Below are 23,246 nucleotides of genomic sequence, written 5' to 3'. Positions count from 1 at the left end.
AAAAAATAAATCCGCAAGCCCTGCTTATTTCAATTTTTATGCTGAAGTATCTTCTGCACATCTTGTAATTGTGGTCGGTGCTGTAGCAAAACAAGCCATGAGAGGATTGGAGAAGGAGATGGTTCACTGGATGTGGTAGAAGCAGAAATGGGCTTAAATGGCAACAGCCAAAAGGGCAGCTGAATCCTGCAGACGCCCCCTCACTGCTTTATTATATTCCATTTTGCAAAATTCACTTAATTTCCTTTTTAGATGAAGATGAGCAAGAATCTAAACGAGATTTTGGGTGCTTTCCTGCTCTTATAATGACTGCCTATTTAGCTTGGCTAGGATTCAAAAAACCTTGCTGCATGCCTCATTTCAGTAACCAAATGGGATTGTTCTGTTTCTGATGCAGGAGTCCTGATTTGTGCTTAACATCTAAGAGAGACTTCACTCCTTCTAGAGATGGAAGGAACCCCAAGTGCCATGTAGTCTAGCCCCTGCAATCCACATGTCACAGATACCATGAGCTTGTTTAGAAGCAATACCAAACTAAATTTTAGGACCCTGTAAATGAGTCTTAGGGACGCGGGTGGCGCTGTGGGTTAAACCACAGAGCCTAGGACTTGCCGATCAGAAGGTCAGCTGTTCAAATCCCCACAATGGGGTGAGCTCCCGTTGCTCGGTCCCAGCTCCTGCCAACCTAGCAATTTGAAAGCATGTCAAAATGCAAGTAGATAAATAGGTACCGTTCCGGTGGGAAGGTAAATGGTGTTTTCGTGCGCTGCTCTGGTTTGCCAGAAACGGCTTAGTCATGCTGGCCACATGACCCGGAAACTGTACGCCGGCTCCCTCGGCCAATAAAGTGAGATGAGCGCCGCAACCCCAGAGTCGGCCATGACTGGACCTAATGGTCAGGGGTCCCTTTACCTTTAAATGAGTCTTGGGCTAATGTGCTCTTTCCTACTAATCCTAAGTTTAGAGAAAACCATATTTTGCTGTTTGGTCCAGAGCACTCAAACCATGGTTTGCCAGGTACAAGCCACAGTTTGGCCATTTGAATGAAACAGCAAGCATTGTAAGCTGAGAAGGTTCCCGCAGCTCAGCTGACCTCCCTCGCCTCCGAAGTCCTCAGTGGGAGCTGCTGTCTAGCAGGCAGAGGCCAATAGGCAACATCTAGGAAGATTGGCAGCAGTTCTCCAGAGTTTCAGATAGGGACTCTTTCCTAGCCCTACCTAGTTCAAAAGCAACCCAGTGCAAGTAGATAAATAGGTACCACTGCAGCAGGAAGGTAAACGCCGTTTCCATGCACTCTAGTTTCCATCAGGGTGTTCCACTGCGCCAGTAGCGGTTTAGTCCTGCTGGCCACATGACCCGGAAAGCTGTCTGTGGACAAACGCCGGACCCCTCGGCCTGAAAGCGAGATGAGCGCCACAACTCCATAGTCACCTTTGACTGGACTGAACCGTCCAGGGGTCCTTTACCTTTTACCTTACCTAGAGATGCTGGGGATTGAACCTGGGACTGTTGCGTGCAAAGCACAAGCTCTACCACTTAGGTACGGCCCTTCTTCAAACTCCACAGGAACACCATGTTACTTCTGTTCCCAATACACGACTTAAATGTGATTTTTATTGCCAGGTTCTTTTGTAGACTAAATTTGTGGGGAACAGACCGGGGGTGGAAGTGACTTTAGTTACTGGGTAAAAATGACTTTATCTGGAGATAATTTTAGGAGTAATGAATGGGGGTAACCAAAGCGTCACTGAATTGTCTTGGAGTAGGATGATCTGTTGAGAAATTAACTGAACTGAATAGGAATTGGTTTGGGATGATCTGGTATGGGGTGCAAGCAAATATAAATTCTACTATGGGGTAATTTTGAATGGGAAATTAGGTGGTTTGCCTTCTGTCAGAGTCAGGTTCTAAATTTGCCAGTATACATATTAATTGTCACATGCAATTTTTTGCAAATTTGTGACTATGGAATCGTGCCACAAATCTTTTAAATACCAAGCTAGGCCTCTGGCCTTCAGCAAACAGATAGTGGGCACTCAAGAGCTAGCAGCCCCCGCCTGATAAAAATATTTTGCTTATGCATCATCCCCATTATTGTTTATATACAAGGTTCTTGTTCATTTTAAGATTTTCCTTAAAAATTAATGCATCTTCTTCCTGCTGCTCAGCTACAGACGTACAGTACTGAGGGATTGGGGATAATATTGCCCTCTTTCCTCTCATTCCATTTTTCATCTGCTGAGGCAGGTCTGCCTTATATTGTGTTTCCAAGAGTCTTTCAAAACCATTAGTGAGTCTCCTCAAAATTACTTTCCCCAAATGCTTTTCAGATGGCCTTGGTTTCCTACTTTAAGTGCACCTGTACTGTATGTTGTAACAATAATATATAAAAAAACTGTAGATAATTTTAATGAAAGCAGCAAAATTAAATTAATGATGTGGATCTTGAAGTCCACAGAGACTGTCCAAATGGCTCGTTCAGGAAATTTATTTTCCTGAAAGCATCTGTGTGCTGGAAGAAAGTGAACAGATCATTTCTTTTATTTCTTTATTCTTAATAAGAATTTATTTAATCAAACAGCTTCCAGATGACTTAAAATGATGAATGAACAATTTTCAGGTTCTCCTTGCCTTAACAGAATTTAAAGAGTGGAATGCAAGAGGCGAGAAAATAGATGAGTGTCATTTTGTTTGAACCCGATGGGCATGGGAGACTGAGGACCTCTCCTCTGAAATACCCATCACCATCAGGAATTAATTTATACACTACATAGTGGTACTGGGGCCCAGTACTTGGAAGCCATGCCTTCTGCCGGGAAGCACTGACCCTTCAACACTGTTGTCCAACTCAATCTTGTAGGCTGCTTCAGAAAAACTGTTTCATTCCAAAGCAAAGACCTGAAGCTCTGAAAGCAGGCCAGTGGGGGGGAACCTGCCTCCGGTGACAGCTGACTCAACTTGTTCGTTTTTGTGTTCGTTTCGATGCCAAGAGTTCCCTTACAAATTAACCCTAACCTTTATTAACATTGGGGGGGGGATTTTGAAAACGTAATGAGGTAGAAGGAAATCAACAACACGATAAATTGAAAAAGGATTCAACCCAAAACGAAACTTACAATGTATAAAAAACACTAACATTGGTTTGAACTATGTTAAGTATTACTTATCAATAGATAGGATTTTGAAACATTCTTGTTCACCCAAGCATCATCATCATCATCATTATTATTATTATTATTATTATTATTATTTTACTATCTTCATTTATTACTGGCCCTTCACCCTAAGGGTCTCAGTGTGGGTTACAGCAACGTTAAAAACTGTTTAAAAACTAAAAAAAATTACAACCACAAAAATAGGGTGGCCCCTAAAAATATGTATCTTGCGTGGCAAAGACCAGGGTAAAGAGATGTATCATGAAGTTACCAGGTGGGCAACTCTCTGGTAGGCAGAGGATTCCCAGTTTAGGTGCTGCCACAGAGAAGACTTTCCTCCAGATCACCCCCCCCAAAAAAAAAACCTTCTGAGGAAGGAAGAACTACCACGGGGGGGGGGCTCTCTGTCGATTTGAACACCCAAGAGAGTCTGTAGGGAAAGAGGCAGTCTCTCTCATGAGTTCGTGTTCCTGGCAATACTGAAATTATTAGCTGTGAGGATATGCGACTCTTTTTAAACATTTCTTATATTCTTAATGTGTTAAATACGTTGCTAATGTTTTTTCAAATGTTTTTGATCTTTTTGTTTATTTATTTGATTGTGTGGTTTTTGCTGCTTGGTGGTTTGCTGCCCTAGGCTGTTTTGGGGGGGGGGAAGGGCAGGATATAAAGTAAAAAAATAAAAATAAAATACCGGCTCCATACTTCTGGCACCTTCTGGAGCCCTGGTAGAGTTTGCCATGGCACTGAGACCTGCCCTGGGCCCTCTGTGCCAGGTCGCTGGGTCGGAGCTGCCATTTGAATTTTCCACACTCCTTCCAGTGCATCGTTGTTCCGAGGCATCGTGAGAAAACATCATGGCAGCTCTGGCATGAATGGCAAAGCTGCCAGATAAGCCCACTTGGGCACAGCAGTGCGTGAGGAGAGGTAGAAGAGGAAGCCGCTTAGACAGCACTTTATTCCATTTTCATGATGTTTCCTTACATTATAATTTTCATGCTTTATGTGATCTTTCACACAACACAAGAAGCTCTGGTAATCTAGTGCAAGTTTAGCATTCATGGTCACACCGACTGCTTCGGGGGGGGGAGAGAAATCTGTTTACCACCCCACCACGTGCCCCCCCCCCAAATCACAGGGTGGTACTCCAGTATACAGCACCTTCCTGCCATTTTCATGCATGAATAATGGGGGAACAGAACCACATGCGGGCATAAAGGGTTTGGGAGCGTGACATGCCTAGTGACATCTGCTGTTGTGTCACACCACAACCCACTGGCCTGGATGAAATCTAGCATGCCGAGGCAGTATAGCGAGCAAAAAGCCACGGTTCCATAGCAGCAGTGTAAAAGGAAGTATTATAACCAGGACAACTAACACAACAATCCCAACATCTGACTGTACCCCCCAAAAGAAAACTACCAGCCAAGATAAAACCCCAAAACAATTGGCAACTGGGAGCTCCATTTTCCTGTTCCCTCAACCAATATCAACATAGTGCCCATCTGAAGATATCTCTGCATTTCAAACTAGTTTTTAAAACTGGTTTAGCTGGAAAGGCTTCATGGCTGTTCCCAAAGGAAGACTGGAACTGTAGATTTATTTATTGCTTGGGGTCTTGCGAATTCTCTGTTCATCATCCTTGCTTCCTTCAGAGGGGTTCAATTCTAAGGAATCAGGATTAGGGAGGGTGGAGAAAGCCCAGGCATTTAAACTACAGTCTGCTTGAAGCACCATGTAGAGACATATCCTAATCCTATCCCTGGATAGAAACTAACTTTAAAATGTCAAAGTGTTCCCCTCCCCAAAAAAACATTTTCTCATTTTAAAAGCAGTTGCTCTACCTTTCCTCCTTGCAACAAAATAGCTTATTTTCACCAATCATTCCCACTATTTTGAATTTTTGTTTATTTGATATATAGCCATCAGGGATCAAACTGTTTCCGAAACCTGAAGGTAATCAATCCAAGACTCTCCCATTTCCAGGAACCAAAAAAGGAGAAAGTCATGAATTTCTTTGAACTACAGATGCCACATTAAGAAGTAAGCAAGAATGGCTTTGAGAGTTTCTATAGAAACCAAAGTTTGTTTTACTTACTTATTACACAGCTTACGGTTAAAAAAATGCTCCAAGCGGTTCACATGAAAACAATAAAAGTACTGCTCTCAATAAAATGTTGACAAGCTGGAAGGTGTGCAGAGGAAGGCAACCAAGCTGATTAAGGCTGTGGAAATCAAGCCTTATGAGGAATGGTTGAAGGCACTGGGTATGTTTAGCCTACAAAAGAGGAGACTGAGAAGAGATATGATAGCTATCTTCAAACATCTCAAGGGCCTTCACATGGAAGATGGAACAAGCTTGTTTTCTCCTGCTCTGGAGGGTATGAATCTTACAAGAAAGGAGATATACTGAAAAACTTTTCGACAGTAAGAGCTGTTGGACAGTGGAACGGTCTCCCTTGGGAGGTTGTGAATTCTCCTTCCTTGGAGGTTTTCAAGCAGAGATTGGATGGCCATCTGTCATGGAGTCTTTAGCTGAGATTCCTACATTGCAGGGGGTTGGACTAGATGACCCTTGGGTCCCTTCCAACTCTACCCTTCTATGATTCCTTAAAAAGAAGGCAACTGGTTCAGCAGCTAATGGGCAACCAGTGCAGATGTTTCAACACTGATGTGTTCAACACTGACTAAACTGGGAGGGGTGGCTAACACCCCAGAGGACAGGATCACACTTCAAAACGACCTTGACAGATTAGAGAACTGGGCAAAAACAAACAAGATGAACTTTAACAGGGAGAAATGTAAAGTATTGCACTTGGGCAAAAAAAATGAGAGGCACAAATACAAGATGGGTGACACCTGGCTTGAGAGCAGTACATGTGAAAAGGATCTAGGAGTCTTGGTTGACCACAAACTTGACATGAGCCAACAGTGTGACGCGGCAGCTAAAAAAGCCAATGCAATTCTGGGCTGCATCAATAGGAGTATAGCATCTAGATCAAGGGAAGTAATAGTGCCACTGTATTCTGCTCTGGTCAGACCTCACCTGGAGTACTGTGTCCAATTCTGGGCACCACAGTTCAAGAAGGACATTGACAAACTGGAACGTGTCCAGAGGAGGGCAACCCAAATGGTCAAAGGCTGGAAACGATGCCTTATGAGGAACAGCTAAGGGAGCTGGGCATGTTTAGCCTGGAGAAGAGGAGGTTAAGGGGTGATATGATAGCCATGTTCAAATATATAAAAGGATGTCACATAGAGGAGGGAGAAAGGTTGTTTTCTGCTGCTCCAGAGAAGCGGACACGGAGCAATGGATCCAAACTACAAGAAAGAAGATTCCACCTAAGCATTAGGAAGAACTTCCTGACAGTAAGAGCTGTTCGACAGTGGAATTTGCTGCCAAGGAGTGTGGTGGAGTCTCCTTCTTTGGAGGTCTTTAAGCAGAGGCTTGACAACCATATGTCAGGAGTGCTCTGATGGTGTTTCCTGCTTGGCAGGGGGTTGGACTCGATGGCCCTTGTGGTCTATTCCAACTCTATGATTCTATGATTCTATGTAATATGTTTGACTAAGGTCATCCACTGGGGCAAACAAGCCAGATACTGTCTCAAAACTAGGTCTATCAGTTTAATCCTAGAGCATATGCAGTTGAACTGCTGCCATCTTTTCCTGCCCTCAAAACCGGTGGCCAGGCATTAGTCAATATAAAATCTCTGGGTTCAGGGCGATGGTTTTCCCCAAGAGTGGCTACATCACCATATCCTTCAAGGCAACCGGGATCACATAACAAAGCATTCACCTTACTCTGGCTCCATCCAATCAACCTTTCATGGCTGATTCAAATTAGCCAGGGTGGGCCTCCGTCGCCATTTCTCCCCTTTGGTCAACAACCAAGGACTACAGGGCAGACTTCTTTAGCTCATGCTGATAACAATCTTCTGTAATCTTTTTTTAAATTTCCAAATAAATTCTGATTTTTATTAAGGAGCAGGATTGCATTCTGGAGGAATTATAATAACAGTTTGGATTTTCTCCCAAATTTATTCCCCCCACCCCCCGAAAAATCCTTTCTGATGTTCAAAGGCATCGGCAAGAGAGGGTGACTGCCCTCATGCCTTTGCTGTGGGCTACCTGTGAGAAACAGGATGCTGGACAGGATCAAAGTTAGCTCACCTGTGGCCATCCAGAAGTTGTCAGACTACAATGCCTATTGTCCCTGATCACTGCCCATGCAACAACTCAATCTGGATGCTACTAAAACATCAATGATTATAAATAGGCCTAAAACATCAATGATTATAAATAGGTTAAGAGTCGTCAACAGGCTCATCTCAGCTATCTGCCAATCTCCCATTCCCACCACCCTTCTGAGTAATTCCCCTCCCCACCTTCTCACTATATAGAAGGGTCTGGCAACTTCTGTTTCAGTGTATCTGAAGAAGTGTGCATGCACACGAAAGCTCATACCAAGAACTAACTTAGTTGGTCTTTAAGGTGCTACTGGAAGGAATTTTTTTATTTTGACTATGGCAGACCAACACGGCTACCTATCTGTAACTATAAATAGGCCTGTAATTGACAAAGAGACCCAAAAAATTATTTTGTAATTTAGAAGACTATCCTTTTCATTTGCAGACAACTGAAGTACCACAACTTAGCTTGTTGCAGGCTGGCTCGATTAGAAGAAAATGATGTGCACTAGCAACTTTGTAGACTTATATACTTTTCAAATTCAAGTGGTTGTTTTATTTAAAACAAAATTTTCACAAACTTTATGAGTCTGTAGCTATTGTTCTTTTAAAGCCCTATAAGGGTAGAACCATCCCAGCGCTAATTTTCCACAATACTGAGAGACATTTTTCCTTCACAACAACCAAAAACTGTTTTGTTTACATTCCTCCCCCCCCCCCTTTCTTGGAGACGCCACATCACAAGAGAGCAGGACGTGTGACCCGGCCAAGATATTATTTACAACACAGCAAACCGCAAGGGAAGGAGCTGTCCAAGTTTTCCTGCTGGATCAGGAATAGCAAGAGAGAACGTGCTCTTACATCCGGAGGCCGTGATATTTTACACATTGCTGGGAGGGGGGATGGAGGGGCATTCCGTAGTGATGTCAGAGTCCAGGGCTCTCTTCTGCTCAGTTACATAACCCTTATGAGAGTGACTTTGGAGTTTATGCTTTTCACAAAAGCCCTTTTTAGGACAATGCCTGGAACTTCCCAAAGGGTTGTAAGAATTGTGTTGCTTACCTCAAAGGCTAGTGAAGGTACCGGTAGCTTTCTGTTTCCAGGTGATTCAAAAAGACATGTCAACGCTCTTGGTATGTGAGATTTGAGTGCAGCTGGCTTTTATTGTCAGGCAGAGGACCAGAGTGAAGGCATCTGCATTCTGGTCCACCACCTAAGTTCCACCTCCCTTGCCTGCCCCTGACTGGGCAGTTCAGATTTTGGTGTTGGTGGGCTATCCCACCATCCACAGTGGTCAGCCAGGGGAGGACCCAAGGGCCAGCTGTGACAGGGAGCCTTTTGGCCCCCGGGGAAAGAGGGAAAGCCCGCAACGGGCCACAACCCCCCACCCCCGGAGTCAGGGAAGGAGCCATTACATACCTAGGAGAATGTAGTTATGAACCACCAAGTCACCAAATTCAGTGAGTCAGATGGCCGCAAGTACCAGTATGACACTTTCCAAACCAGCAGAGTCAGATTGTTGGCCTCAAAGTCTCTTGCCAAATCTGTGCGAATGGGTAATCTGCTGATATCCTCCCCAATGCTTATAAATAAACCAAAAGGTTAAAAAAAGGCAAGGCTTGCCTAATGTGCATGTGAGATACAATTAAGAGTTGGATAAGGTTCAGAAAAGGGCAACTGAAATGATCAGGGGAATGGAGTGGCTCTCCTATAATATTAATATTTTATTGAAAGAATTTAAATTATAAAGAAATATGGGGGAAAGGGGGAAGTGAGAGGAAAAAAGAACGAAGGGGGGGTGGGGGGGTGCGCGCGCACACACAATGTAATATCCTCCCATACATTCTAATATGAATTAATACAGTGTTATTAACCTAATATCTATGTAAAGGTAAAGGGTAAAGTGACCCCTGACCATTAGGTCCAGTCATGACCGACTCTGGGGTTGCGATGCTTATCTTGCTTTATTGGCCAAGGGAGCCAACGTACAGCTTCCGGGTCATGTGGCCAGCATGACTAAGTCACTTCTGGTGAACCAGAGCCACACACGGAAACGCCATTTACCTTCCCGCCGGAGTGGTACCTCTTTATCTACTTGCACTTTGACGTGCTTTCGAACTGCTAGGTTGGCAGGAGCAGGGACCGAGCAACGGGAGCTCACCCCATCACAGGGATTTGAACCGCTGATTTTCTGATCGGCAAGTCCTAGGCTCTGTGGTTTAACCCACAGCGCCACCCATGTCCCAATATGTATGTAGATAGATATTAATATCCTACTCATTGCAAATGTCATATTTATCCAAACAAAGTCTACATCTGTAAGCAGTCCATTCCTAAGTTGCAAGTGTTGTCATATTGTCAGTCCATTGATTAAAGGGTATCATATCTTTATTCTTCCAATTCATCAGTATCAGTCTCTTGGCCACCATTAGGGAACATAGATAAGTGCCAATTTTGATGGATGGCTGTGTTTTGGTTCTCATATTGTTTCAGAAAGGGCCAATTTGATAAATTCAGCTTTCAAAGAAAACTGAATCAAATTTATCCCCATCTCTAATCATTTTGAGCAACTGAATCCTGTCATGACTATCTTTTGCAAAATCACCAGAACTTCTCACAGCATACAAATGGAACTTCAAGGTTTAGAAGAAGAAGGAAACAGATCCTTTGGGAATCTTCTTCTTAGTACTAGCCCAGACGGGGCAAAATGCCTTTTCTAATGCTTAGTTGTATAACCATTTCTATAGTGCATTTGTTCTCTCCTATGGACAACCCACTACAAGCATGGCAGACATTTCAGGCGTCTGCTTTCAAAGACAGAAGAGAATCCCAGATTAAAAGCAAAAGAATAAATTTAAAACCAGCAAAGTTAGTTGGAGCCTTCTGTTGATAACAGGAAGTACGCAGTCAGTCAACTCTGTGCTGGGAGCCCACAGGCAGCAACCCACTCTTTCCTCCTTAGTTCTACCCATGAGGTGCTTGAATCATGTGCAGAGCTAGGAGTTTTCACTAGAAAGGAGACAGATAAGGAAGCAACCCCAAACTAACCACATTCAGGAGATATATTTAGACCTACAGTACTTCACATGTTGCTGGAATGGCAGAAAGAGCCACTTCGTCACAGACAGACAAGTTCCACAGAGTTCAGACATTTGTAGAGAGGTTCAGACAAACTGAGAGACTCCTTCTGCCATGGGTGCTGCTGGCCTCCAGCAGAGGGGTAACATGGAGGTGGCAAGGAATTGTGCCATCCATCCGCCCTGAGGTTTCCTTTCTATGGATGTTATAGGGTTGCTGTGGGGCTGGGCCACGGAGAAGTGCTTGCCAAGGCTCTCTGGGACTGTATGAATGCTGGACCTTGTAAGAGGGAATGGATCGTGTAAGTAATTCCATCCCATTTCAGTCTCAAAGGCACTCAGTTTTATGTCCTTTCCATCCAAAACTATCCTCTGCATTTGTTAATTTTTTGGGAAGACGCACCTGAAAAGTCCACATCTGAATTGTACATGTATTTTATGTAAATGCATATGTTTAGAACATAGAACATGCCCCGAAATACACATCTTTCAAGTACAGTGGTGCCCCACAAGACGAAATTAATTCGTTCCGCAATTTTTGTCGTCTAGCGAATTTTTCGTCTTGCGAATCACGAAATCCCATAGGAATGCATTGAAAATCAATTAATGCGTTCCTATGGTCAAAAAAAAGTCCAAACAAAGCCAAATTTGGTACAACAACAGTTTATTAACTGCTCTTTAAAGTCACACATACTGTAAAGAGCAGTTCAAAAATTTAAGGGAAAATAAATTAACTTTATAAACAAAACATGTCTTTGTTTTTAGACAAAGAAAAAAAAGTCGCGAGACGTTTTCGTCTTGCGAAGCAAGCCCATAGGGAAATTCGTCTTGCGAGGCAAATCGAAAAAGGAAAAACCTTTCGTCTAGCGAGTTTTTTGTCTTGCGAGGCATTCGTCTTGCGAGGTACCACTGTATAATACATATTTATGTGCAGACTTCTTGTGCACTGAAGCTGCATCACAAAACCCAAAGAAGTTTGCAGTGCAGAGGTAGTTGCTGTGTTGCGATTTGCACGTTTGGGGGGCATCTGATTGAATCAGCCTGCTGTGAAAAGCAGATAAATTCTTCCTCCTCTCTCCCTCCTTAGGAAGTGTTACTAGAACCTTCTAGCTCTTCTGTTATTCCCAGTGAAATCTCAGAAGCCCTGGAGTGGCAGAGGAGGTTAGGGAAGATGGATGAATAGGAATTCCTGCACAAAGGCAACTAACTATATGTTGCATAGATCTTTGTCCCTTGCCACAATTAGCAGAAACAAAACAAGATATACAAATAACATTTTCATGATTTATATGGGTTGTATTTATTTAAATGTATTTGCTTATTCTGTTTTTTGGTCTCTTTTCTCACAGAGCAACCCAAAGTGACTTACACAGAAACCAAATGAGAACCAACAAAGTTCTAAAAACACAGCTGAACAGATCAGGACTTACAGATCCTATCACACTAAACGAGGCCCCAATGTCACCTTTCAAATTAAGGTCTAAAAGCCCCAATAGAGAGAAAAGCCTTTGCCTGGAACCGAAAAACAGCACCAGGCGTGCCTCCCTGGAAATAACATTCAACAAGCATGGCCCACTACTGAAAAGGCCCCATCTCAGTTGCATAATTCCACCTTTTTTCGCACTATACACAGCAGAATATTGTTTTCATACATGCAAGGCTGTCCATATGCTGCAATTCGTGAGTGGAGGATCCAAAATGTGTTCCCAGAACAGTTTCATGACGTAAAAGCTTTCGTTTTCATTCTTTTTTAAAAAAACGTTTCCCGCCCTTGTGACTGTAAAAATATGAAAGCAGGTGGGCAGTGCCCGCTGAGGTCTCAAAAGCCAGAAAGGTAGCCAAATTACATTTCCAGTGATCAGGGGGAGGGCCAACAAAAAATCTTTGTCACAATCTGTCCTGAAAAAGCTGAATAAATGACACAAGGAGAAATTGTAAGTATTTTGTTTACCTTACCTGATTAATGCAGTCACAAAGTTCGTATATCCTTGTAGCTGGGTGCAGAAAGTAACCCCCCCCCCCAGCACAAACAATATGCAGCCAGAAATACAGCCTTGCTAGAATTTGGAGGGAGAGGGAAACAAAGGAATCAGCTGGCAGAGGATGTACATCTTCTCTCTCTTGAGGTACGGCCACATAACTTACCTCGGGGGCACAAGATGTGTCCGTACGCTGGAGGAGCTCAGGGCAGCATTGGCAGTGGAGGATGTCAGCGCCAGTCCCTGAACATCAATCTCCTAGAGGGAAGCCAAAGCAACATGGGCTTAACAAGCAAGCAGGAGGGAAATCAGGAGCAGGCAGCAAATGCATTGGCTAATCACCCCTGTACAAACAAGCAGGAGGCTGCTAGGGAGGCTTTTGAACTCTGCATCATCCAAGAGACTTCCCCCTGGTATGTTAGAAATTCAATACGTGACAGCAGGCGGCCAAAGGAGCGCTTTGGGGATTTCGGCTGGCTCCAAGCTGTGAAACATCGTCATCGCTCTAACTCATGGAAATTTAACCGGGGAGGGGTGAGGCAAGGGACAGCAGAGGGCAGTGGCCACCCTCACATGCTCCCTTCTCCAAGGGATCAACAGACGGTCTCCATCCACACAAACGTCTCCAACGCACCATTTTAAACATGCAGCTGTTAAGTTAGATAGACTGGCTACCTCCATGCCTGGTCATTCTCCACATACCCCACCACACACACACACACACACACACACATGGTCACTAGCTTTCCAGTGCATCTATTTATTATTACCTCCCCTTCATCCTAAGGTCCCAGGTGAGGTTGCAACACAATAGTAAGAGCAATTTTAAACAACTTACAACCCTAGAAAGGAAGGTGGGTTCCAGAAACCTGCTGCTACACCAAATGGTGGTAACCAAGGCAGCCATGCAAATAAGTCCATCAAACTAAGTAGCCCATAGTAATTTCTGCCTAGCCAACTGCATGTGTTCTCTGTCTCTCAGGCTACTCGCGACTGATTTTTGTGAAGCCTCTCTGACTGGTCACCTAGATGCAACTCGTACAAGCCTGCAGTAAGAGCTGGTTTGCACATGGGCTCAGTCCCCTGGCTCAGCCACAGATGAGGGTGGGATCCTGCACCCATGCCACATCAGCCAGCCCTTCCATATGATTGTGTGGAATGTATATAAACTGGTCTGGGAGGACACCTAGCAACTGGATTTGAAACCAGTAGCATGCAACCTGGTACATGAGAGATGAGACTGATACATGAGAGAGGCATTTAATGCAGCAAAATTAAATTTAAATAAAAAGATAGTCTAAAAAAAAATAAAAACCAAAACCTAACATTTCCATTGCCGTATATGACATATTTCAGAAACAAATCGACATTGAGGCCATAAACACAGGAGTGACTGCGTGTGTGTCCGGTTTTCCCAGCTGTTTCGCTGACAATAAAACATTTTTACAGCTGGTGTAGATTGATACTGCGAGGACTCCCAATTATACTATGGAAAATTTGAGTCCTTAGCCTCAATCCTATATGCATATACGGAGGAGCAAGTCCCACTGAACTCAGTGGGGTTTACTGCTGAGTAGAGGATTTGCACTCTTAGCCTAGCACACGATAAAAACTCTCCTGCAATTTCAAAAACTAAATCATTGGATGGTCCCCTGGGAAACAAAGAGCCCAGTGAATTGACAGGCATAAGTATAGGAAGTTCATCTAAAAAAAACCAACAACTACGAGAAGGAATAATAATAATAATAATAATAATAATAATAATAATAATAATAATAATAATAATTATTATTATTATTATTATTAATACCCCGCCCATCTGGCTGAGTTTCCCCAGCAACTCTGGGCGGCTCCCAATCAGTGTTAAAAAAGGTTAAAAAGGTTAAAAAATAAAAGGTTAAAATAAAAAGGTAAAAAAATAAAAAAGTTAAAAAATAAAAAAGGAAATCAGAAATTTAAAAACATGGAGTTATGTTTACAGCAGATTGATGAACCACCTGTTCTAAGGGGGGGGGGTGTAGAAAGCTCATCCACACAGGCACATTGCAGTTATTTCAGACCAGTGGTGCAAATTCTGAGTGGTATATATATATATATATATATATATATATATATATATATATATGAATGAGAACAAAGAACCAAGTTTAAAGAAAACATACATGGAAAGACCATGCCCTTTGGTCCTTTTTTTTTTTACCTATGCCTGCTTGTTATTTATTGGATTTTAATGCTGCTTTATTTTAAATGAGTTCTGAGTAAATGTGCAAACTGAAAGATTTTTTTAAAACCACAAATGTAAATAATTCACAAGGAAGGACTGAATGCTGATTTCTGTTTGAAAAATTGGATATTTATTGACGAAGGATCTAGCATGTATATTGCTGTTTAGAGAATGTTTGAAACATTGCGAATGCATGATGCCTGTGTGGTTTTTCTGAAAAAGGCAAGATACGCTAGTATTATCCATTCCAGCTTCCAATGACTGGTGTTGTGACATGAGGAGGGGTAGCAGAGGCAGAAGGAGTCTGGCTTGCCTAAGTCCAAATACTATCTATGTTCAATGCATGTCTGATACATTTGGCTAAAGGTTTCAGACTGTTTTGAAAGTGAAAGAATGGTTCAATACTACAGGGTCTAAATAACAAGAACTGACTTTGGACACAGACCAGGAAAGGAGAGTTCTTGCGCCCCCCCGCCCCACCCATGAGCATCATATTTTGCAAGTGAAAGTCAGTGCAAGGGTGTTTTTCCTATTAGCAAAGCCACTCAGATAGCACAGATGGAGTCCAGAGAGGGGGGGAAATATTGATAACACTTCACTGAGGGAACTGAACAATATGATGCATAATTTGAGAAGAAAGAAACAAAGAGGTTTTGTCTGGAGAAGGGCTGTAGCTGAGAGAATTTAGTAATAAACTGATTAACATTTTATTTGAGAACTCCAGGACTGCAGACGGATAAATGCATGTATCAAGTGCTAGTAGGAAAGTGCCTGCTGTTGATCATGAATTATAAGAAATGCCCCCCCAAAAAAATTCAGTGAAGTTTGGAAAGGTTCTGTACACCATCTTGATTCAAAATGGTGCCCAATTTTATCCAAACACAGATGAAAACCTGCTCCTTGATCTCAACAACCCAAATGCAAAAATTGGGTTTCAATATCTGAAGATGTGTCCAAATGTGTAGAGGACAACAGCTTTCCAAAATATATACTAGAAGTTAAGAGTTTGAGGGTTTTTATATTCAAAAGCAGTAGTAACTAGCTGATCAATATGAAGTCAAGCTAATCTCAGGCCACAGTTGTTGTTGGGATTACAATTCTCATCATTCCTGACTACTGGCCATGCTGACTGGGGCTGATGAGAGGTGGACACCAGCAAGGTTCTATCTTCTCTTCTCAAGAAAGGAACATACTGGGTTGCACAGAAGGCCACACAAAATTGGTTTAGACACAAGGGACACCACTGACATCTTCTTTCACATCATGCCTCGTCAATAAGACTTAAGTTGTCCAGAAAAGTTCATTGGTTTTGGAAATTTTTGAGGGCTAACCCGTTTTCTTTGCTCTTCTGCAATAGGAATTATATATTCTGAACTCAACAAGTAAAGAGCTAGCAAACTTCTATGTACTACAGAAATTGCATAATCAAGCGCTGCAGTGAAAGTCCCAATCTCAGCAAACAGTCCTCCTCCCCAGTCTGCTCCCCTGTTTAAGACCTTTTATTTGCACCTCTGATTATTTCTGCATTAATGTGCCAATTTTATCTCATTTGTGATAAACTCCACCTGTTCTGCCAACATGTTCTGCCTCCTGCTTCTCTGGGGGGGGAAAGTGCTTTAATGTGTTTCCCCCTCCCCCCACATTACTTTTTACTCCAAAAGAACCAAGTCCTGGCAGGGATTTAACAAATTAGTGCTGACTAACTGTGCCGTTAAAGCAGACATGTAAATAACCGCCCTCCCAATCGCCTGTGGCGAGATAAAGGAAACCAGCCGTGTGTGCTTTGGTAAACTAGGAGAGAATGGGCTCTTTTTCTTGCCCCTTCCTAGGTCAGCACTGTTTATGGACTCACTTGCAAGGCTGGGTTTTAAATGTGGTATAGTGGGGGATATGGAACATTTGGCCCCCCAGTTAGTGGTGGACTACAGTGCCCATTACTCCTCACCACTGGCCCCGTTGGCTGTGTCGAATGGAAGCTGGAGCCCAAGAGCGTTTGAAGGACTACAGGTTACCTACAATTGCGCTGCAGAAGAACTAATCAGAGGCTTGGCAACCATATGTCAGGAGTGCTCTGATGGTGTTTCCTGCTTGGCAGGGGGTTGTACTCGATGGCCCTTGGGGTCTCTTCCAACTCTATGATTCTATGATTCTATGATTCTATGATCTGCCCTACCTTGAATGGGACTTTCCAAACCAGAGCGGCATGGCGGTAGAGTGGGAGTGTTATAAATTGTGATGATTGATCAATGGCAACTTGCTCCAAAGTAATCTACGTTAAGCATGATGTGTGCGTCATGTTTAGGTAGGTAGGTGACTTGAAGGAAGGGCATGTAAGGGGTAAATAGGGCCTTGTTTTACGTGAGTGAGTGATGGGAAATCAATCAATTTCAGCATAAATTTTAAAAAGCGAAAAGAATCTTCTCTGGCCCTTCCTCCTTCGTTGGTTTATAGATTATTTCAACGCAAAGCCAACTTAAGAGTTGAGAGCACCATGGGAAAAATGCCCCCATTGAAGCAATGGTCTTTACCAACTGTCCTCTGATTAGCATCTGGTGAAGCCTCCATTTTAAATTTCACGCAATGCCCTGGTGTAAAAGTAAAAGGTAAAGGACCCCTGGACAGTTATGTCCAGTCAAAGGTGACTATGGGGTTGCGCCGCTCATCTCACTTCAGGCTGAGGGAGCCGGTGTTTGTCTGCAGACAGCTTTCCAGGTCATGTGGCTAAACTGCTTCTGGAGCAACAGAACACCATGACGGAAGCCAGAGCACATGGAAACGCTGTTTACCTTCCTCCTGCCACAGCGGTACCTATTTATCTGCTTGCACTGGCATGCTTTTGAACTGCTAGGTTGGCAGAAGCTGGGACAGAGTAATGGGAGCTCACCCCATCATGAATATTCGAACAGTTGACCTTCCGATATGCAAGCCCATGAGGCTTAGTGGTTTAGACCACAGCACCACCCGCATCCCTGTGTAACACTATGTCAGGGGGTATTGTGAGAAACTAAAACTGAACTCTCCAGAAGCAGTCACTGATTTGAACATCAGGAAAATAATAATATAGTGGTGGGCTAGTAGAGGCATGAGGGGTGGGTCCTACTCACCAAGGGCACCCCATGCTGATCCCATGCTTATTTTAAAGGTTGAGATAGCATTGGAGATTGTATTCCTTGCCACTAAAGTTGCAAGGCTTGGAAACACATTGGCCAATAAACCACTGTCAGTGGTTTTCTCACTTTTTATTGCCTGTCCTCCTTTCCTTCTCAAGTTGTGGCAGTTGTTTTTATTATTAATTATTATTAACAGTATAAAAATTTATAGTCTGCTTCACAACATAAAGCCACCAAAGCAATGCACACAATAAAAACAGAATAAAACACACAAACAGAAACTCTAAGAACAATAAAATCAGTTCCACAAATGCTAGAAACCAAAAAGGCATCCATACAAATTCTAAAAACAACAAAGGAATTTCATCAGATATCAGATAGATGTAACCCACAAATGACTGGGTTACACTGCAAGGAAAGCCTTCCTAAGTTAAACAAGGTCTTCAGTGGGTGCCTAAACATCACCACACTAGGCACTGGTCTCATTTCGGCTGGTAACTGATTCCAGAAAGCTGGAGAAGGAACTCTCAATACAGGCTAAGCTCATCCCTGGAGCATACGGTACTCTCATCCATGCGCAACCTGAGGAGCGCAGTTGCCAGGCAGGGATACGGTGGGCAAGGCAGCCCCTTAGATACCCTGATCTCAAGTTTTTCTAGCACTAAGTGCTAAAAGCAAAAGCTTGAACTGTGCCCGGTTGCATATTAACAGCCAGAGCAGTTTACAGATCCTTTGTCACAAACCATAAAAATAACACTTTCCTACCTCTCCTGAAATCAGCTATGTGCTTCCATTCCTTTCGGGGTCGTGCACCCAGGCAACACAGGAAGCTCCCCAATGCAAGATCAGATGAATGATCTCTCCAGTTCAGTCATCCCCACACCAAGCGTCAAAACAGCTCTCCAGGGTTTCAGACAAAGGTATTAATTCCCCTGTTCTAGCTGAAGGCGCCAGGGATTCTGCATGCAGAGCATGTGCTCGGCCACTTCACAGCGGCTCCTCTTCAAGTTCTCAGTGGATTGTGCCCGGTGACACTTCACATTTGTAGAGATCTCTGTTGGCGCTTTAGATTCACCAACAGCTTGCAGAAAAGGTTTTAATCTTTTCAACTGTATACTAAAAATTCCTGCGCTGAAGTGATGCACTTCTGTTCCATTACGCTTACACAACGTTGCTTTGTTTATTCAGAGCCAGTCTGAAAGAACATTCAGCTAAGAACATTCAACCAGGCCGGGCTTAGACCAAGTCTCCTGCCAACCTCCAATTCTACCATTTTGAAATGAAGTAGACATTCTAATGAAGTGGGTTAATGGATTGAAGTCAGGTATAGATGAAGCTGGCAGTTTTGGTTTCTCTCAGCTTCTCAATCTTAAATTCAGTTTTCTATGTTTCCATATCAGTTTGCAGTACTGTATTATTATTTTTTAAAGTCCTCAAAACATTTATTAGCATTTTAGGGTGAATTTCTCCTAAAACACCAATTTTGTATGCCGTTTTAGTTTACCTGCACATTTTTGCAAAGTGATTTTCCCTAATATAACACGTTTTGCATGCCATATTCACTAATATGTGCATCTATATGCACACCTCATTATAGGTTGGGTTTTTTATTTTATAGTTATGAATACATAACTTGACCGGAGCACTCTGTTGTAAAATTCACAAGATTGTGAATTTTGAAAGATGGCAGTTTCAGTTCACACACTGATTCGGAAAATATGAATTAGGTAGGTTCACTTTTAAATGCAAAGTGAATTGAGGAGTAGAGGAACCAAGAGTGGCAGTCATGAGATGTAGGAGCACCACTCTGGGAAGAAAAACACAATTCTTAATGCAAAATCATGTCCTGTACTGAATATGCACAAACTATTGAGCATGGCTTCCGACCGCCAGTTGGAACACTGTGGAATGACGCTTTCATCTGACTACCATACATGCAATGAACCACAACGGGGTGGTTTCAGGTTATATTTTCACCTCTTTTTGTGATGGCTCTGTACTCCAATTTGTTGTTAATGTTGATATTATTCTTTCTCTTTCCTTTTTTAAGATATCTAATTCATTTGCAAGTGGAAAATCAATGATTTTTTTTTTAAGTCGATTAAAGTACCCTGTTGCCCTAGTGTAACAAATTCACTTTTTAATAAATGCACTTAAAATTGTAGGGTGAATTAATGATTAACAGGATGTGTAAACACATTGCAAGCAAATCAGAAGAGATTCTCATTGTTACATAACCTCCCCATAAACAAAACAAAATTAATGCTCAGTAAAAGTTAAACATAGTCTAACCGCCGTGTAAGCTCTGTACAAGCAAATCAGAATGATTGCTGAATAAATAAGTTGTCTGAAGTAGCCTTTACTCAAGACGTGGTGGCAGTCTAGAGGCTTTCAAATGGTGTTCTGGAGTACCATGAGGTTCCTCAGTTTATCACAGGCTGACAAGATCAGTAGTGGTGAGACTCCAGCATTGAAGGTGGCTGGAGTAATGACCCTGGGGACCCTTCCAACTCCATTCTATAATTCTATGAGTCAACAACAGATTGAAGAGAGCTTGCTCACCACTACCAATCCTCCTCCACTAGGGAATTACAAGTAGGGAGTAGGGCTGGGCGATACCTGGTATTCAACATCGTGATATATCACCAGCAAAACATCAGAATATACCAATATATCATGGTGCTTGAAAGAAGGATGGAGCTATGTAGAGGCATTGGCTGGCTTCACGGTTTCCCCCACATCGTGATTTCTGCATAACACACACACATACATCATGATTCACAATATATTGCCAGGTCAAAATTATGAAACCAATATCACAAAATGGACTTCAAACTGGTTTTGGATGATATACTGATACATCGCCAGGTCCTAGTAGGAGGGTGCTGCTGCTGTTGCCCTTGGTCCTGCTTGTGGGTTCCCTGCGAGCATCAGGTTGGTCTCTGTGAGAAGAGGATGCTGGCTCTTATTTTCTCCTCATGAAAAGCAGACCACAGAAGTGCTGGGGAATGTCCTAGTTCCACTCTCTAAGCTCATGCAGGCAGCAGTGTCAAATCTGCATAAAATTTGCTAATATGTACAGGTGTATATGTATAGATGTTGAGTATGACATCAAATGTGTCAAAAGGCAACCCAAATGATTTCTCATCCAATCACTTGATTGCAGGTGAAATGGAATAGAAAAGGCCACGTATCCCACTCTGTCCCTCTTCTCAGTGGAGTGAAACAGTGATGTGTCTTTGCACCGACTCTCTTCAATTTTTACATAAATTATTGGGCAGGAAGCGTACCAGTGAAGCACACTCACTACCCTAGTCTGTCAAACAAACCCCTGCAGATTTTATTATATGCAGACGATGTACTACTTTTTTCTTTGACAAGCGTGGGCTTAAGGCGTTTGCTGAGAGCTTTGGAGAGTTACTGCAAAAAGGAAACATTACAAATTAACTATGATAAAACTCATCCAAATCACTCAGATAATTTCTCCAATTTAACCCCCCCTTCCCCAATTCAGATTCTCTTTAATTCACTTACCCCAATTTATTTCCAATAGATCCAACTCAAAATCATTTCAATTCCCCTTCTATTACTCCCAGTCCCTTCTAAAGCAAGTTTAATACCATTAATTCCCCCAAATCAATATTCTACTCCAGTAACCCACCCCCAGTTCAATTTCCGCTGAATTCATTATCCACCCAAAATCACCCAGGGCACTTAGATATTCAACATCTGTGCAACAGCTGGGTAAAGAAGGAACAGACAGGACCCCTAGGCAGGGATGGGGGAGGTTCAATTCAGTTCACATTTAAAAGCAACCTAATTCATACTTTCCAAAACAGTACGTGACTCGAAACCCAGCCATCTCTCAAAATCTGAACTTCTAATTTTATGACACAGTTCTCCAGTCAAGTAATGTGTAAAAAAATGCAGATACTTGGCTAAAGTGTGGATATACATGTACTGCATTAGTGAAAACAATAAAAATGCATTGTTAGAGGAAACTGTTCAGCAAAAATGTGTATATTAGGTAAAACTTCATACAAACATGTATATTTGATGAGCTTTCCTGATGACAAGTTGATCTGGAATTGTAAGGAACTGAGCTGAAAACAGAAAAATGAGAAACCACAACTTAGAGATTCACCCAACCCCACAGTCACTGCCTTGCATACAATGGGCACTTGCATGATGAGCGCAATAAAATGCCGTCTACCAGTTCAGACTGCCTGCCTGGCAGAGGCTCTCCAGGGCCTCAGATAGCGGCCTCCCCCTCCCCCGCAGCCTGATGTTTTTAATTGGGAGATGCCCCAGGCTGCAGACACACCATACAATTAAAGGACGCTCCCAAAAAGAAAGAATACTGGGAACTATAGTTTGTTAAGGGAAACATCGTTTGGTAAGCTGGAAATTGAAGCTCTGTTAGGGGTAAACTACGGTTCCCAATATTGTTGGGGGTGAGTGTGCTTTAAATGTATGTATGGGGGGGGTGCAGCCCCAGACTTCTTTACAGACATGCAGTTCTTCAGCAGACAAGCTGATGTGGAAAGTATTATCTTCAACACACTGGCATAGGAATAAATGCTTCGGAAACCACATTTTGATGCTTCCATGGAACAGCAACCAATAAATGTAGCTCAACACCTCCGTCGACTAGACGGGACTTCAGAAGCAGCTGGAGGACGGCGCTAATTGATCATGGCGTGATAAACGCCAGCTCTCCTAGTGTCAGCTCTGCCTTTTGTACCTTTACTGATTTTTAATTTGAACAGCCCGAGTATGCCCCTACGTGCATGGAGACACAACAGGATTGCCATCATGTGAATCAGGTATAAGATCTGGCCAGTGGCCCGTCTAGTCCAGCATCCTGTTCTCACAGGGGCCAACCAAACCTTGGCTTCTCTTCTCAGACATCTGTGTAGCTGGGATACCCCCAGGGTTGTGGCTGTTGATTCAGTCTCCTTGCTCCTTTTCAGCTCCACATTTTGGAGGCTCCTGGGGCAAGATCTGCCTCAGGGAGTCTACTCCTCACTGCAGCAAGTCTAGAGAGCTCTTGTCAGTGGGCCCCCTCAAAAGAGTAGCCATGTCAGTCTTTTGCATGAAAACAAAGAGTCTTCTGGGACCTTACAGCAGGTGCAGGGAACCTATGGACATCCAGATGTTTTTGGACTACCATAATCCCTGACTACTGGCCATACCAGGGGTTGGGCATTCTACAACATCTGGAGGGTGCCAGGTTCCCCACCCCTAGGGTAAGTGAAATCCACAATTCGTGTATACAGTGGTACCTCGGGTTAAGTACTTAATTCCTTCCGGAAGTCCGTTCTTAACCTGAAACTGTTCTTAACCTGAAGCACCACTTTAGCTAATGGGGCCTCCTGCTGCCACCGCGCCACCGGAGCTTGATTTCTGTTCTCATCCTGAAGCAAAGTTCTTAACCTGAAGCACTATTTCTGGGTTAGCGGAGTCTGTAACCTGAAGCGTATGTTACCTGAAGTGTATGTAGCCCGAGGT

General features: G+C 43.0%; 1 protein-coding gene across 4 annotated transcripts in view; it reads right to left on the bottom strand.

Moving 5' to 3' along the window:
• PITPNM2 (phosphatidylinositol transfer protein membrane associated 2) overlaps window positions 1–23,246 on the bottom strand; it is a 221,502-nt gene that overhangs the window by 174,629 nt on the left and 23,627 nt on the right. For 3 of the 4 annotated variants that reach the window (XM_083476373.1, XM_083476378.1, XM_083476379.1), the window contains exon 2: window positions 12,568–12,659. The gene's annotated coding sequence lies outside the window, so the exon portion shown is untranslated. Of the gene's footprint in view, window positions 1–12,567; window positions 12,660–18,500; window positions 18,662–23,246 lie in introns of those variants that run through there. The other variant, XM_083476375.1, reaches the window with a different exon arrangement.

This window comes from Podarcis liolepis (genome assembly GCF_965112155.1).
Source record: "Podarcis liolepis genome assembly, chromosome: 15".
NCBI lineage: Eukaryota > Metazoa > Chordata > Lepidosauria > Squamata > Lacertidae > Podarcis > Podarcis liolepis.
This window is presented reverse-complemented; position numbering and strand designations above follow the sequence as displayed.